Here is a 16,810-nt window from a genome sequence, read left to right on the forward strand (position 1 = left end):
TGTGTAGTTTACAGGGGAGAGAAATGGAACTTCTTTATATTTGCAAATCCATTGAATGTGGGATGAGTAATGAAGGAGTCTGGTTTCAGTTACCATCTCAGACAGTGCCTTGTGATTGTAATCAGACAGAACATGGTGGCTTCTGATGGTTTTTAGGGGGTGGGAAGGAAGGGTTTTTTAGCATCAATCAGTCTGTGACTGGTGATTTCAGATCAGGATAGAACTTTTGAGTTGTCCCAAACTGCATACAGAGCCTTTAGTTGAGATACTCAGGAAACAAAAAAAAATGCTAGAAGAAAATTAAAAACAGATTAGGGGAGATGGTGATAAGATCAGTATGTCTATTAATGTGTACTTGCCTCTGTGAAAATTCCCCTGTATTTCTTATTAACTCTCCATTATTTCTTCTCCTTTTTCATACTGAACTCTAGAATTGCAAATTTGAAATCTAGAGAGAATCCTGTTTTTCCCAAGATTTCTGATCCAGGAGAGCAGTTCAGAGAATTTGAGAGGCAAGAAAGAATAGAAGGATTGACAGCAAGCCAGACTTCTACGTTTAGCACGCAAAGAGAAAATTAATAGGGCCTTTGAAAGTGACACCTCTGTGCTTTGCTTTCCCTTAAGTACTACTGCATAGGGTGTGTAGGAAGTGAAATAATATTCCAGTCCATGAATGATTTTTGACAATCCTATGTGATGGGCATGAATGATGCTGAAGATTTTGTATAGACAAACACAAATTCACCAAGTTCATATTTACTTTTTGAAATAAGCTATTCATATATACACTTTGTTTGAAGCACTTTTTTTCCTGTGGTTTTACCTACCCAAATTTGTCATGCGTGAGTGTAACTTTTCCTAAAGAGGCAATATGTCATAGTTGTATTTAGGTACCATTAGCTTGAGCTGTCTACATCTGGGAAGCTGAGTACAAGTGGAGTAATTTTAGTAGTATAACTGCAGAATGGAGAAAGCTGCTATAAACTTAATCCTTCTGGCTTTTGCAGCAGATCAATTCTGGAACCGGAACTGCTCAGACATGGCATTTATATTTCAGTAGAGATATATTGTTTATGAATTCCTGGTTGTCACCATATTTAAAAACATGTGAAATCTGTTGGTGTGCAGAAAATAAGTCTGGGAGAGGTCAGCCAAGATAGCAAAGTGTTCGAAAATCATGGCAGACATCCACTCAGTGCTGTAAATCAAGCACTTTCACTGGTTTTCAGGCAGATACTCGATTCTGCTGGATTTGTCATATGATGGTCTCTTAATCAGATAGAAATTTGAGACCATTCGATTTAGCTCATCAGAACCACATGTGTTGTTTATTATTATTATTACTATTATTATTGCTACTTATCATTAGGTGAAAAAATACTTCTCAACAAATTGCTGAGGCAATTTGGATTGCTGTATAGTGGAGGAATCTTGGATTTCTGTGAATGAGCAGAGGTTGAGAGTTCACTCTGTTGAACAAACAGGCAAATTTGTCCAAGGCTATTAAATTTAAATCACAGTTTATTACATTTCTTCATGCAATAAACTCATCATGCAGTGAACTTTTTGTGGTCTTGTACTCACTGGAGGGTAACAATCATTTGGCCAAATATAGTTTTAGATAAAACCAGTCTCAGAGTTCAGAGGTGTTCAGACAAAGGGGATTGGTTTGGCTCATCGTATTAGCAGAGAAACAGTTGTATAGCTGACTGTAGTTATGGTGAAGGAATCTGGCTCCCAGCTAAATGTAATATTTTGCGTGTGCTTATTTTTAACATGCTCTGAGGAGCTCTGATGCAACTTTGAAAGTATTTCAGTAAACATTAGTTTTTAATATGGAACATCTGTACATGATTATTACAAGGAATGTGACAGGCTTTATCTCCCTCAGTTCTCTGTCACCCCATGTGAAAACATCATCCAAGCTGCATGGGACTACTCCTTTTCAGTTTGTGTATGTACAAGAGAGAAAAAAATGAGAGGGATTTGGATTAATCCTGTCTGATTTTAGGCAATAAGTGGACATTAGAGTTTCATGAGGTGTTTAATCAGGGAGGAAGCCAGCACAGCTATGGAAAGAAACAGCTGGACCCCTCCCCATCATTCCTTCCAATACAGCCATGGGCCCTGTGGCAATGCAAGTATGATAAACAGGTTTCTTTCAACTCAGTTCTCTCCTCTAATTCCCAACCCCAGGCACAGCCTCTTCTTTCAGCACAAGGGAGGGGACACCATGGGACTGAGAATGGGTAGCTGGGGCAAGGGGGCACAGAGCTGTAAATATTGTCAGCTTGAAGCTCAAAAATTACTTTTGAGCTTACTCTATAGTCAACAGACTATGCCAAGTATATTCCACTTATTTTTAATTAGGATTGGTCTTCAGAAGCTGAGAAACCAGCAATTGTTAACCAAGAGCCAGCTAAACTGAATCCTGTTTCACATCTGAGAGCTGATAAGACTGCAGAGGAAAGTTTACAATAAATACGCTCAAAATCTGCACTATTGATCCAGCATCTTTCAACAGTACTGAACTTCACAGAAAATTAAATGCAAACACAAACCCAACTTAAACCATTAATGGATTTAGCTGGTATATTATCCTCCAAAGTGTTAGCAGCCTGAATTGAAACTGCCAAGAAATATAAAGTAGGCCTATGTCTCAGTGTGAAGGCCATATATTACTTCAACAAATCGGGCATTTATTTATGCTTCTTATTGTTACACTAGGGTTTGTGAGACAGAATTGATTAATAAACTGTCACGTTAATGTTTCCACTTAGCCCGTTGCTGGCAACACCCGCTTTACAACAGCAGTGTTGATATTATAATGACACTGAACAGGCAGACAAAAATACTGTGTGTAAATTAGGCTTTTTATAACTTACAGCTTACATAGTGTGGACTGGAGGTGAGTACTTTTATCAAGGCAGAAGTTTTAAACCTGTGTCTTTCTCTGAACCAAGTCACATAAAACTGAAGTTCTTTAGAAGAATTTTGAAGATCCCAAGAAAAAAAATCTATCAGTATGACATGTGCTAGGAATAACGTCTAGGACAAATGGTCTCTCAAATGAAGACTATACTGAAGTAAGGGAATAAATAAAGGAGCTGGAAGTTTTGATGTGTGATAAACAGTATGACTTACCTGCCTATTGAAACCTCCTGGGAGTGGTATATAAGAATTGGGATAAAAGGGAACGTCATTTGCTCAGGGAAGTCAGAAGTGACAAAAGAGGGCTCTTTTCCCCCTTTTATCAACTGTATATACAGTTGCTTTGAAATCCAAAATATGAAAGGAGTTATGCTCATGGATATGGAGAGAGGGAAGAACATCAATAACATTGTGATGAAGGCCTACTCTGGTTTGCCACACAAGGAAGATTAGATAGATGAAGATTTGTGGGATTTTCTGAAGCACAAGGCTGGTAATGAGGGAATTTGAGCTATCCAGACATTTGCTAAGAAAGGAATAAAGGGAGAGTACGAGCCATCCATGTAATGAGGAAATAATCACACTTTTAGAGATTACTCCCTTCTTTTAAACCCGTGGGCTTAATATGCAATAAGAAAGATTTAGAACTGGTACTATATAAACAAGAAAATGGAGCAAATACACATATTGCATGAAGAGGCAGTGGGGGCTATAGGAAGACAAGAAAGACTTATTAGACAAACATTTGTCAGAAAGGACAAAGGTACATCTGATTTTTCCTTGGGGTAGAATATGGATTATATAACCTCTTCAGGTTGTTCCCAGGTTCATTTCTTTGTGATTGTGTTACAGGTGTAGAAACCTGCTGTAAATTAAATGCATATTAGTCTGCATCAGCCGATTTGCAAACAACACTGTCTATTTCCTCTGCTCTGAAGACTACTCTCCTCAGCAGACCACTCTACTCTGCATGTTTCTTTCCCCTAGGAGGTGAAAGAGGAAAAAACCAGCATGTGGTAACAACTATTGCGTTGGCACTCTGTGCACTATTCTATGGTCCTTAGACATTAGATATGTGAGTACGGTATAAGAATCTGAAAAGGACTGAATTGCATACTGTTATCACTAAAAATAGTCAAGACATCATCGTTCGGCAATACCTAATTCTTTGGAAGGGTAAAAGGAACTAAATAAGGAGACTAAAATCAAGCAGTGAATTCATAGCTGAACAAATACAGGTATTTGGGGCCCATCAGCCCTGGAGAAAAACAAAGAAAAGACTTGACATTTATTGAAATAAAATGTTGATGCATAAATGTAGACAGCTTCAAGGCTCTCATGACTCCATGAGATCCTTTCATGATATGTATCTCAAATCTCTTCACTGTGACCATACACTGAAGAAAATAAAAAGCTCATTCCCCCTGCAGGCTATTAGGTAAGAAAATAAAGATATGTAGAAACCCTACAATTCACTGTTTAAGTGGTGAGTAGATTTAGCTGAGAAAATGATTTTGAGTAATATACTCTTTGTCTTCTTTGAGCTAGGTCTTGTGTACAGCCCTGAGAACTGTCAGTCTGCTCATTTAGAATAATTTATTTCCATAAGCGGCTTGCCTAGGCAACCTATTTTTTTCCGCAGTATTGTGAGACAAGCAGTTCTTTTCTGCTGAGCACAAGTTTGCTTCTGGTATGTTTTATAATCTATAATATATATATGTGGAAAAAGATCTTAAATGTTCATTCTTTGAAATGGTTGGGAGAATTTGGTGGTTTATGATTCCAAACTAAGTAAGAAATTCCAAATTCAGAAATACTGTGTAGAGACCGAGTAAGTAAGTAATTCTCACTGAGTTTGAGATTGTGAAAATATTTGATTGAACTTAATCATTAAAATAATGTGGCTAAGGACCACACATGAGTAAGATGTTATAGCTATTACTTACTCCTGGTGAAGCTGAGGAATTGTAAAGCCTTATAGGAACAGCTTTCCAGGTACGTGGTGTTGCAATGCATTGAAAATACGTGTATTACAAAGCTCTTTGTGGATTCAAGCTGGTAATTAGCATATGCCCTTTCAGATAACTGCAAATGCTGCTCTATCTCACAACTGCCTAATTTTTATTTTTTAAACTCTTATTTAGCTCAAGAATATTTTTTGAAGGCGAGTTTTTAGCAGTGTCACAAGTTAATGATACACTTTACAATTTCATTTTTGTAAAACAAGGGGAATGGGGAAAAACATAGATCTTACAAGAAAGTAATTTGTAGCGATATGTGTTATGGGGAATAGCCCAATACAGTGATCTATCATACTCTGTAATCTATGAGTCATACGTACTGATAGAAGTAATTTATAAAACAATGGTCAAATAGAATTGTCCACAGAAATACCAAAGACCCACCCATAACTCCTTCTAACAGCATTCATATTGGTTATATTGATCCAAACCTCATTTTTCATTTCTTCATTTCATTTAGCACTTTTCAGTATTTCTTGTGGATGTGCTTGTGTCTGGGTTTGGATGCCCTCGGGCTTTTGGTGTTTTCAGAATGATATTGCCATACTGAGGTTAGTCTGGATTCTCAGGGGTCCTTTGTGTGATATAAGGCAGACAAAGCATCCTACTGCTCAGGTGATGTGCTGCTACAGAGAATTGCCTTCTGCAGCCAATGGCACAGAGCTTTTGTGATAGAGTCTGCGTGAAGATCTCTCTGCTGCTGGCTGTGAATACAGCCAGGGAAAATATGGCTATGTTCAATTTCTTAACTGATTGATCTTTTTCTCAAGATTGTTGCTGTGGTCAAAGATGGAAGTTTCAAGAGTAATCTTCAGACTGTTATGCGTTATGTCATTACATGGTCTTGAGTGCACTGGTGAATCACAGAGGAAATAAAAAACATTTCAAACCCTATTTGCTTCTATGTTAGTGCTTTTTGTTGTGCAGAACATCTGCTTCTTGGATGCATCTCCATGTTTGCTGGAGATTTCTGTTGTTCTTCAGTTACAGGACAGTGTGAGTGAATTATTCTTCTGCCACATGCTCTGCGTATCTGGGAAAGTCCCACAGCTGTCTGTTCTCTCTCTTTCTTCCTCTTTTATTTCTGTATGTGGCCAAAAAGTAGTATATATTCCACAAACAGTGAATTTTGTGCTTTTGTAGACCTACCTTTGCACTCATTCTTTCTAAACTGCAGTTCTGGTCACACTGCCAGGGATACAAGTTGTCACTAGCTGAAGTTGAACAATTTTTTTGTGGAGCTTTTCATCTTCCCCTGCAAATTCTCTGGCCCGTGGCCTGCTCTGCATTTGATCCCTGTACAGGGTGCTGCCCTTCTATTTGTTAGCTGTATTTGTAAGCAGAGGGGCTTCTTCTCAGTCTGGGGGTGACCAAGAAAGATAGGTCTGTGTCCAAGCCTTGGTTCTCTTTGTGTATGATTTCCAGCCCTCTGCTACCCAACAAACACAGCTCTTTATTTCTTGGTTAGCAACATTCTCTGGCTGATGTTTTTCCTTGTGTTTTTCATTTAACTTTTACTGTCAAACTAGCTTTTCTGTTCTGCTCCCTTTGTGTTTCTCCCTGTACTGTCCATTTGGTTAAATGTTAAATTGCTCACCTTCACTTTGAAGGCCCCTCCTAGCCTACTACCACTCATCTTTCCTCTTACATTTGTTATTGAGATGTCAGAATTATTGCCCACTTAGTCTGGACTTAGCTCCGTAAACACTTGTTATTTCCCTTCATAAACTTCCTTAAAGTTTTCTTTGTTCACTAGTGCCTACAACGGTCACTGCTGGTGTCTTGTAACAGCATGCCAATATAGGCAACATGCTGTCCTTGCTTTCCTCTCTTTAGTTCACATTCATTTGGTGTGTCCAGTTTTTTTTGAGATGGGAACTATTTCTCCTGTATTTGCATAGGGCTTAGCATAGTGGGGTTTGCTTGTGACAAAGGTTCGTAGTCACAGTGATAGTAGCAATGTTAGTGTTGTTACACTGCAACTTCTGGGACTTTTCAGGAGTGAATCCTGTCACGCCTTTGCTCAGCCTTTCTGTGTTGAAAATCTAATAGACACCAGTAAGACTGTCTTGGTAAGGACTGAATTATAACTTCATTTTTTTCCTTGAGTCTATTTATTTTATTATCATTTATCAGCTCTCTGTGGAGTGCTAAGCACCCTTAGCTCCTGTAGATTCAGCTTCTTACAAGAGTCTTTTCCCACCTTCCAACGTGACCTCACAATCATTCAGAAGGAGGGAAAATGTCACCACAATAGAATACAAAATTCAAAGTCTTTGTGTTGCAATAGGAAAGCATATAGTACTGTTAATTTTTAGCAAGGTTAAGAACTTGTAGCTTTCTTATTACAAATATCTATGTAATTTCTTCTCTTAAATATTCAGCGTGCTGAAATTCTGTATTCACACTGGGCACTGATGATAAATCTGTGCTTTGGATTCTTGGGACCTGGGAAATCATTCGCTGGCTAATTAATAAGTGGGTACAGTGATGTTGCAATATGCTAAGCCAAAAAGTCACTCCCAGGCTCTGCACTTGCATGTGCAAAATGAAAAGATATATTTTTCTTTTTTTTTTTTTCCTGGAGAGAGGATGACTAGCAATGCAGTTTTCTCTTTTACTACTCCCATCACCAATCCATAGTGATTAGTTGTCCTGTAGGAAAGAAACCTTCTTCCCATCCTGCCCTTACCTTCTTTTTCACTAACAAAAGTTGGTCTTCCAAGCAAAGGAAGTACATGGAGTCTTTGGTTTTAGTGACTCACAAATGCCTATAAGGCCATGTGACTTTTTGCTTCATAAGAACAATGTTGGAAAACAAGTATAGATTTTGAGTGAAGGAAGTTCCTACATTCCTTGACCCCTGGATCTGATCTGAAACAGTTTTACTGTGCCTTAAGAAAGAGACGTCTTGGCACTCTCCTTTGTGTGCCCGATCTTCAGTGTTGATTCTGAAGACTAGCACCTGATCCTGTAAGTTGTGTTCTGCATCTCTTTTACTGACTGTTCAGGGATGACTGAAGTTTGCAGAGATGCTCTCCACCTGGTAAACTTCTAATGAAGAGCAGGTAGCTTCTTGTTGGTGAGGAATCTACACTTACAGTTTGAACCCATGAAGCTGAAAGTGAATGAAACTTTAGGAACCAATATAGTTAAATTGTGACATCTTTTTCTATATTTTTGTGTTTGTCTAGTGAAAGTTTGGAACTTGGATATAATCAGCTGTGATACTTCAAAAAACTGTAAAACTCTGGGGAATTTGAGCTTTGTCTGTTAAGAGGACTTCATTCTTCCAGCACCTTAACACGAACCATAAATGCTTCTATAATCAGTGAGAACACCAAAGCTTGTCAGTATCCTTCCAGTGTTCAGATCCATCCAATCATAGCAGAAGATAAATTCTGTGGCATCCTAAAAGTAAACAAGGGAAAATGTATGTGTGCTTATTTCCATTTCTATTTTTCTTCATCAGCAAGTGAGTTACGAAAGCCTTGTAATTACAGAAGAGAGGGTTGTTTCTATGGATAAGAGAAAACCTGCAGAGGGAGAAGGCTCTGTAAATGATGTGGTAGGAACAGACACAGACAGATGTGATGTGAGATGAAGATTTGTAAGATCAGTTCTGTTTTTCTAGAACTGAGCCTTCTTTGCTGCTAAAGGAGCTGTCAAGAGGCATCTATGTGTTGTGGCACAGGATTTTTGGAGGATCTCCTTTCTAAAAGGTGTGAAATTGTAGATGTTTTTGCAGCAGTAACCAGTGGATGTGTTGTGTGACATCAGGTCTGGAAGTAAAGACTGATGAAGTGCCTGTAGAAGCTAGAAATGGACATTACCCCAGAAACTGCTGGGGACTTAGGATTGATTATTAAAGAAATTGAATCCGTATGCTGGTTTTTTATCATTGAAAATCTGTGTGGATTTTGTTTTCCTGGGAGGTAGTTACAGAGCCAGACCTTATAACTGAGATATCTGTAAGCAGTGCATAAATCCATTTGATTTATCTAGAGAACTGCGGGGTGGGTATCACTGTAGCCCATATCTTCTTCTCTGCTTCTATTTTTCATGATTTGAATAATTTCAACATGTGATTAATTTCATGCAGGAATTCCTCACATACAGATTTGGGGTTTTTGTTCCAACTCAGACATTCCGTCACTGAATGCTGGCGTTTTTTTCAGCCTAAAACGATGATGAAACTGAGAACAGGGCTGTCAGCTGAGGACATCCGTATCTTCAAGAGCTGTGCCCAATGAGCCAAGCTTGTGCAAACCCAGTGGTTAATCAGTTAGGGGGAATCTGCACATCTTGTTTGCCTGAGTCAGCTACCTAAAGGATTTGCTAATAGCTAAAAGTTTGCCTGAATCATTGGGCTTCTGGATGCAGTAAGCATCTGTTCACATCCTGCTTGCTGTAATTAGAGATGGGGATGTGCCATTTAAAAAAAAAGGAGACAGAAGTACATTGCTGCACTGAGGGTGATCTTTGCTTTTCCATGTCATTAATATTGTGTCTTGTTTGCTGTAGTCTCAAGGCCATTATCTGTGACTCTCCATGAGTATATATACATGTTTGGGGGTTTTTAGCCCTGAAGACAGCTTTTTCTGTTCCCAGTGATCAGAGGACAAACAATGGATGGATAGTAGTTCTGTCAGCAATGTAGGAACAGGCCCTGCCAAAGTTAACTGTGGAGGACAACAGCCATCGCCCAGGAGGGACTGTTCTGATTGTCAACTTGGGGCACTGGTGAATGAAATTTAAATTGCAGAATTTCTGTAGACCTCAGGTGGTTTTAGACTGATCAGTTACCTCTCTCTGCCTTAATACCTTTGCTGTAAATGAGAAGATGAGTTATATTCAGAGAGATCCCTTAACTTCTCAGGTATTGCAGTACTGGGTATATAGCTGGATGGATGGAAGCTGCAAGGTAAAGTGACCTTTTCTCTGAGTGTATGTATGATATGTGGTTATTTGTATGTTATTAGAAGTTTCTGCCAGTGATAACCTAAACAGATTTCTTTCCCCCCAATAAATTAAAAGAGCCAGTTAAACTAGCTATATTATCTATTGACATTTTTGAGAACTTTAAAATTACACTTTTCTTGTAAACTTACTACCGTTGGGTAGTTCTGAGCTCCCATGGAAAGAAAATACCTTTCCTGAAGTAGAAATGGCATGTTGGATCTTCCAGACCACGATTCTCTCTGCTTGTCTGCTTTCTAAAAGAAAACACTTTTGGGAAGCTGGGTTCTTGGTGTTAGTGAGATGTTAAGTTATTAAGAATATAGTGTTCTTGTAGCTTTAATAGCCTGAGAGTATGAGGCAGATAAACTTTTATTAGGTCTTCTGATCTAGCCAGAACAAAATAGATCCTGTAGAAGACCTACGGCTTTTCTAGTTTTTATTCACTATGTTCTTTGTCTTATATAAGCCACTAAACCTTCCAACCCGAAGCTAGTAAAAATAGCCATTGTAAGCTTTGGAAAAAAAATGTTTAACCCTTCTCAAAACTTTCAAAAATCCACTTGGGAATATTCTTATGGTATTTTTTTAATTGTATCTCTCCTATTGAGAGATGAAAATTCAAAATGAATCTGGGCTCTCACTTTTGTGCTGCCTTGCCAATATTCTCTACTGCTGCATTCAAGCAGGCTAGACAAAAGCACAAGCTGTATGACAGCTTGAGCCTGGGGCCTGGTCCAGTTGCTCTCAATAGAGAAATCCATCCATAGGCTTCAGTGCATTTTGGATGGAGGCAATTTTCTTTCTTTTGAACTGATTCCAGAGCACGTGCGGGGAGTTAAGTGAGACTAGAAGATGACACATTACCTAATCTGGTTACCATGTTAGTCTCTTGGGAGAGACGGCTCTTATGTGTAATTGATCTGCAGATTTCAGTTTGTCTCAACATGGGCAACATATCTGTCTGTATCTTCAATGAAAAAATAGCTTGAACTGTGAGTACACACAGCTGGCAGATAATTGGGTGTGCGTGCGTGAATGTTTGAAAATGAACTTTTGAACTGTCAAGCACAAGCCTGTTATTTGCTAGCTGCGATCAGTAACTGGTGGTTGTATAATTTGATAATGAGTAGACTAAAAAGTAGTGGCACATCCCAAACCCTCCAATTAATAAACAGGCCTGAGAGAGAATGAAAAATGAGGCTAATCATATGCTGTGCTTCTGCATTAGACTACTTCTATTGGGAAAATCAGAGGCTTAGGGTGCTGGAAAGAAACCCAAGAAGTGGCTTCCTAAAAAGAAGTGGCCTCCTAAGACGAAGTGACCTTAAAAGAAGAGAACCTGGAAAGAAGGTGGTGAAGATCCTGGCTGGATCCTGGAAGTGCGGATAGATCCTGGAGGTCAGAGAGCTGTTTGGAAACAAATGCTTGGGGATGCAGGGACATTGTCTGGTTGCGCCTGAGGCTAGTGCCTGCATTGCACAATAAGAACTATAAGAACTTTCTGCCTGCCTTTCTCAGACTAACAGTGATCTTCCTCTGGGGAGGCGCAGTCAAGACTTAGTGAGTGGATAAAGCTTGAGGGACAATAAGTGAATGTATGTGAGATAATCCGACAGGTCAATAATTCTAATATTTTTGGTTCTTAAATAAAACTGAGTATCCAGTTGTTTATTTTGCCTGAGACAGTCTGCTATGCTACATCTGTAGTGAGAAATAAGTGGTGCTCTCTCATGTAGTGAGAAGTAAGGACAGGCACTATTCAGGCTTGGTATCTTTTCATGTCATTGCAATGTTTTAAGAAATAAACAAATGCAGTTTATTTAAATGTCTGAGCAACATGATTGACAGTCTGAAGGGAATAGCATCTGTTTTTCAAGTAGACACCATTGTAACTATGTCTCAGAGAAAGCCCAGCAAACTTTGTGGAGTTCACTTTCTATTAGGACTGTTAACAAGGTGTTAATTGGCACCAATAATGTTCCTTGTGATACAGACATTTCCTCTCAGAATAAAACAGGACAAAGGACCATCAAAGCTATTGGAGAGCCATTCATTACTGGTCATCTGGGAGGAACTTAGAGTGGGAAGCTGGAGAAGTGTAAAAGCAAGAGAATGTCTTGAGGTAGCTTCTTCAAACTCTTCCAGCTTTTAGATAGGATTCTGATTTGCAAAATGTTGAGGAACTTTCTAAATGCTCGCTGCACCCAAATGTATGAAAGAAGTCTAAATCTTCCTGTACATATGCAATACATATGCATAACAATCACAAAACACAACCCACTCTTATTGCTGAGTGGAACTAACACTTATATGCAGAGAAGTTGTATCTAAACGTGCGAGTAAGGCTGAAGCCAGAGCCCAGGTAAGCTCTGTTGGAATTGATCAGAAGACTAAATTCATTAGGTTACTGTACACAAGATCAGTGGGACTACTGGGAAGCAGGGAATAGCATTGGCAATTTACTGATCCCTTGGCTGAAGCTAAGCCAGGTTTGACCTGTTGCTTCCTCTGTGTTACAGTGGAGTTTCTCATAGGTGACAGGTTTTGCTGGAGTCACCTTTTTCAAGAAATTCTTCATCTGTGTACGTGTTTTTTGACAATGACATGTGGGAAGGTATTAAAGGCTGATATTTAATGTTGGAATAAAGTTATCAAATGTGGCTTTGAGAGTTGCCAATTAGGGTTTAGATACAGATGAAAATTCCTCTTGGATCCTGTGCGAGGTCGAGTACTGAAGTATAACTTACTGCTGGCAACCATTCGTCTGAGGTTTTGTGCTTTAGTGAAGATTGCAGTGAAATAGGTTGCTGTTGCAGAAGATTGATATTGCATAAAACAACTTGCAGCACATCAATCTGCAGATTTCAAAATCTTCACAGAAGTAGATATGGAAGCAGTAAGATGGAGAAGTTCGCTGGACTGCCCGCAGTTCCGCATTCAGTTAGTGGTGCAACCAGTGAGGCAATCTAAGTCTTGAATTGTGGTGGGTCTTCTACTTTGCATATAATTTAAGAAATTGAAGCCCCTTTTTATAGGTTACTCTTCAACATCTCTCTTTTGACAGGACTTTCTTCGAACATCTCTCTCGGACCTTCCATCTTCTGTATTTACTGCTTATCTGTGAGTCATTTTAAGATCTGCAACTGGCCTAGCTTTGTCTGTGTTTGAATATCAGTGCTGTAATTCTGTCATTGATAAGGCTACTTCCTTGCCGCATGCCTTGCCTTGGATATTCCCTGTTTTCTGCCCAAATGTCTGCCATACACCGTGTAGATGACCTGAACAAACATTCTTGGTGTCCTAACCTGCCAGGTCTACCTAGCTCTGCATTCGTATTTTCTATTAATGTAGCAGGTGGGTTTGCTTTCAAGACTAAACTCATGACAGCTTTTGGAAGATATACATTTCCATTTATTTCCTGTTAACCTGATCCTTGGCTTTTTAGAAAAAAGAAATAAAGAACCATCAATTCATCTGGTTTTCAGTGGAACTGTTGATTAGATGCCTCTCCTCAAACTGATGGGAAATAGCAATACCAGAAAGAGAAAAAAACCTTCCAGAGTGGGCAAGCACCTAGATGATGAACATGATACAAAATGTGGCACTTTAAAGAGAAACATCAGTCTAGGTGGAGTTTGTTGTCTCAGTTCATCAACGATTACTTTATTTCTGATCTTGTTTATCACTTTAACAACTCTGGCATAAAAAATAGAGTGTGTTAATTGAATTTCCTAAAGGCACTTCACCGGGAGATGTCAGAACTCCAACCCGTCATAGCAGTGTAATTAAAAGCTCACCTGTCCTCTCTGGAAGCTTATTTGTATCTCTGCTTTTTTTCAATTGCAGCAGTAAAAAAACATTCCTTGTGCACCTCTTTTTCTTTCCTTTGACACATTAAAGGTTTAGTTTGGCCCAACTACTCGAAAAATCTAGATTTTTTTAAGGTGTCTGTCAAGTTGGTATTCATTAATTTCCCCTTCCAAAACCCAAATGAATAATGTAACGTGATGAAAAAGCTCGAAATGAGGGTTACAGATCATTATTCATGCTCAAGGTTTTGGCTATGAATCTCTTCTACTGTGCTGTCCAACTGCTTATGTAGCACCACCGGTTTCAAATTTCTGTTTCTCGTGTAAATAATTTTCAATGAGATAAAATGTGAGAGGGAACACTGTGTTGAACACAGGTTAATCTAGGACTAAAAGAGAGGAAAACCCTTAAAACAAGAGTTATAGGGGCATCTAAGTGGCAATTAGAATCCTTTAAAAATTCATTCAGATTTAGTGAAATGTTGCTGGCAGCCATTCGTAAAAGTAATTGCCCTGTTCACATAAAAAATTTAAATGTGGTAATTTAGTAATGAATCTGAGCTGTCAGAAGGCATTTTATGGATAATCAGGCATTTCTGCAGGCATAGAAATGACTGAAGAAAATTGTAAAGTAACTTTGTGGAGGCAAGATTATCTGAAATAAATTTTTTCTCTGGAAGCACAGAGAACCAAATGATTTTTAGAAATATAGTGCACTCTAAGTTGATGAGGACAGCCACTGGAAGCAAATAAAGAATCAATTGTGTCATTATTGATTCAGATTAGTAATTTTTAAGCAGTGAACTTTGAGAAGTGAGAAGTAGATTCCCAGATAATCTGTGTGCAGATTCATTACCCGGGCCCTAGCAACAGGAAGCAGGAGTTCTCCATTACAGCTTGTAAATCATGCTGTCAAATTTGAAAGGAGACACTTAATGCCTCTTTCCCTTTGAGTAGATGAAACCACTGACTGTATTGGCATGAATTTTTATTTCCCCTAGAATAAGGCAGGGTAAAACTGGCTATGTATTCTTGCAGGGCGTGTTAGGTACAAGCAAAGTCAACACACTTTAGAAGTTAAGTTGGAGCCACTGATATGTAAGGAAACTCGACAAAAGCTACTGCCTTTGTATGTGGTAGTAGTTCACCCTCACTCTGTGGTTGCTAGTAACCTGAAATCTGACAAGAGCACTTGTGAATTTCTTTTGCCCCAAGTCTCTAATTCACGCTGGGTGAAGATCTCCTGATGTTTGTCTCGATTGTATTCTTACTGTCTTTTGCTTTTGCCGAAGTATTTTTAGGGAATTGTGAGAGTGTAAGGCTGTTTGGGAAGAAAACTCTCACAAAGTTCAGACTCATTTAGGGTTGCTGCTCTGTTCAAATACCCTTTTGCTAGAACTGATTTGCCAACTGATCTATTAATAAAGAATATTTCTGAGATTTTTATGTTTTCCAGCATTAGGGTGGCTGTTTAAAAATGCTGTTTAAAAATGCTGATCTTGGATGCTATTTTGAGTATTAAAATAAATAGCATTAGATGTCGGATTTACTTTTTGTTGTTTATGCAGCTGGTATTACTTTTCCTGATATTTCTTGTTTACTGAGTTTATTGAATGCTAAAAGGGGTCAGCTCAACTCATATTTTTGGTCCATTGTACTTCATGGTATAGCAGAAGGAAGTTTTCAAAGCAAAACAAAGATTTGTCTTTTGCAGAACTGAAAAGAAAACATATGTCTGTTGATCCTCAGATATTTTAAAAACCTATTTATGCTCTCTTTATTTGCTACAAAGCTTAAATATAGGCTTAGATCAACATGACAAGTTCTATTCAGTACTGTGAGAATGAAAGTAAAATCTTCTTGAAAATCTCTACCATAAAAAGTCATTAGATGCAATTAACAAAATAATATCTCTCATAAGAAATGCTGAAATGGAATACATCAGCTAGCAAGAACTAGGTAGTTCCAGTGTTAAAGTTATTCAATATTGTTTCTTTTTCCCATAGACCACTTAGAAGATGGATCACCACCTTGATGGAGCCATGATATTGCGGCTGTTCTTATTCTGTGCTCTGGAATGGGGCCCTGTTCTTTTTCTCCGGCTATATGGTAAGTGTCCCCACCTCGGGCAAGAAAATGAAAGATGCTGATGATAGAAAAGCACCTTGAAGATAATTCTCTTTCTTCCCAGAATGAGTTATCTAAATATTACTGCTGTAGCGTTTGGCCATTTTAGGGTTTGCAGAGCTATAAAACATTTGATCATCTCTGGTGAGGGAGGAGCTGAAGGACATCTCTATTTCATGAAGCACCGGGGAAAAAGAACAGTGTAACACAAAATATTTATAGAAGCCTCTTGCCAAATCAAAGCCCAAGCTTTAATTAAACCTGTGCACACTCTAACCATGTTTAATAAAGATCCAAATGCAGCATCATCTTCCTGTTTTACTTGTTACCATTTTACTTTTTTTCTGCCAAACCTGGCACTTGTCAGTGTGATTGTAAGAGTCTGTAAGATTCAGGCTGAATATCAGTCAAAGACATGAGCTTGTTTAAGAAGATTATGTTTACTCCTGAGGAGTTTCTGAGTGGACACAAGAGGAAAAGTTTTCACAATGAGAACAATCAGCCATTGGAATAATCTCTGCAGGGACGTGGTGGATTCCCCAACACTGGACACCTTTAAGATCTGGCTGGGCACGGTGCTGGGCCATCTTGTCTATACCATATTTTTGCCAAGAAAAGTTGGACTAGATGATTCCTGGACCAAATTTCTTCCAACCTTGCATCCTATGATTCCATGATTGAACCTGACCTTTTAAACTGTTGTAGTTCTGCCCGCTTGTGAAGCATTCACTGATGTTTACAGATTGTTTTTTGTCCTAAGACTGCCACAGTGGCATGGGAAGACTCGATATCTGAAGAGATTAGGGAGTAGGCAGAAGCTCTTCGAGGGTGTATGGGAATTGAAGGGTTGCTCTTGGTGTATTTTTCTTGTGTTTGGAGTTTGATTTGCGTATAGGCTGTCCATTTAGGCAGATGATCAACACTAGCACTTCACAAAACCAATTGGACATTATAAGTAGC

The sequence above is a fragment of the Cuculus canorus genome, chromosome 3, assembly GCF_017976375.1.
Source record: "Cuculus canorus isolate bCucCan1 chromosome 3, bCucCan1.pri, whole genome shotgun sequence".
Lineage (NCBI taxonomy): Eukaryota > Metazoa > Chordata > Aves > Cuculiformes > Cuculidae > Cuculus > Cuculus canorus.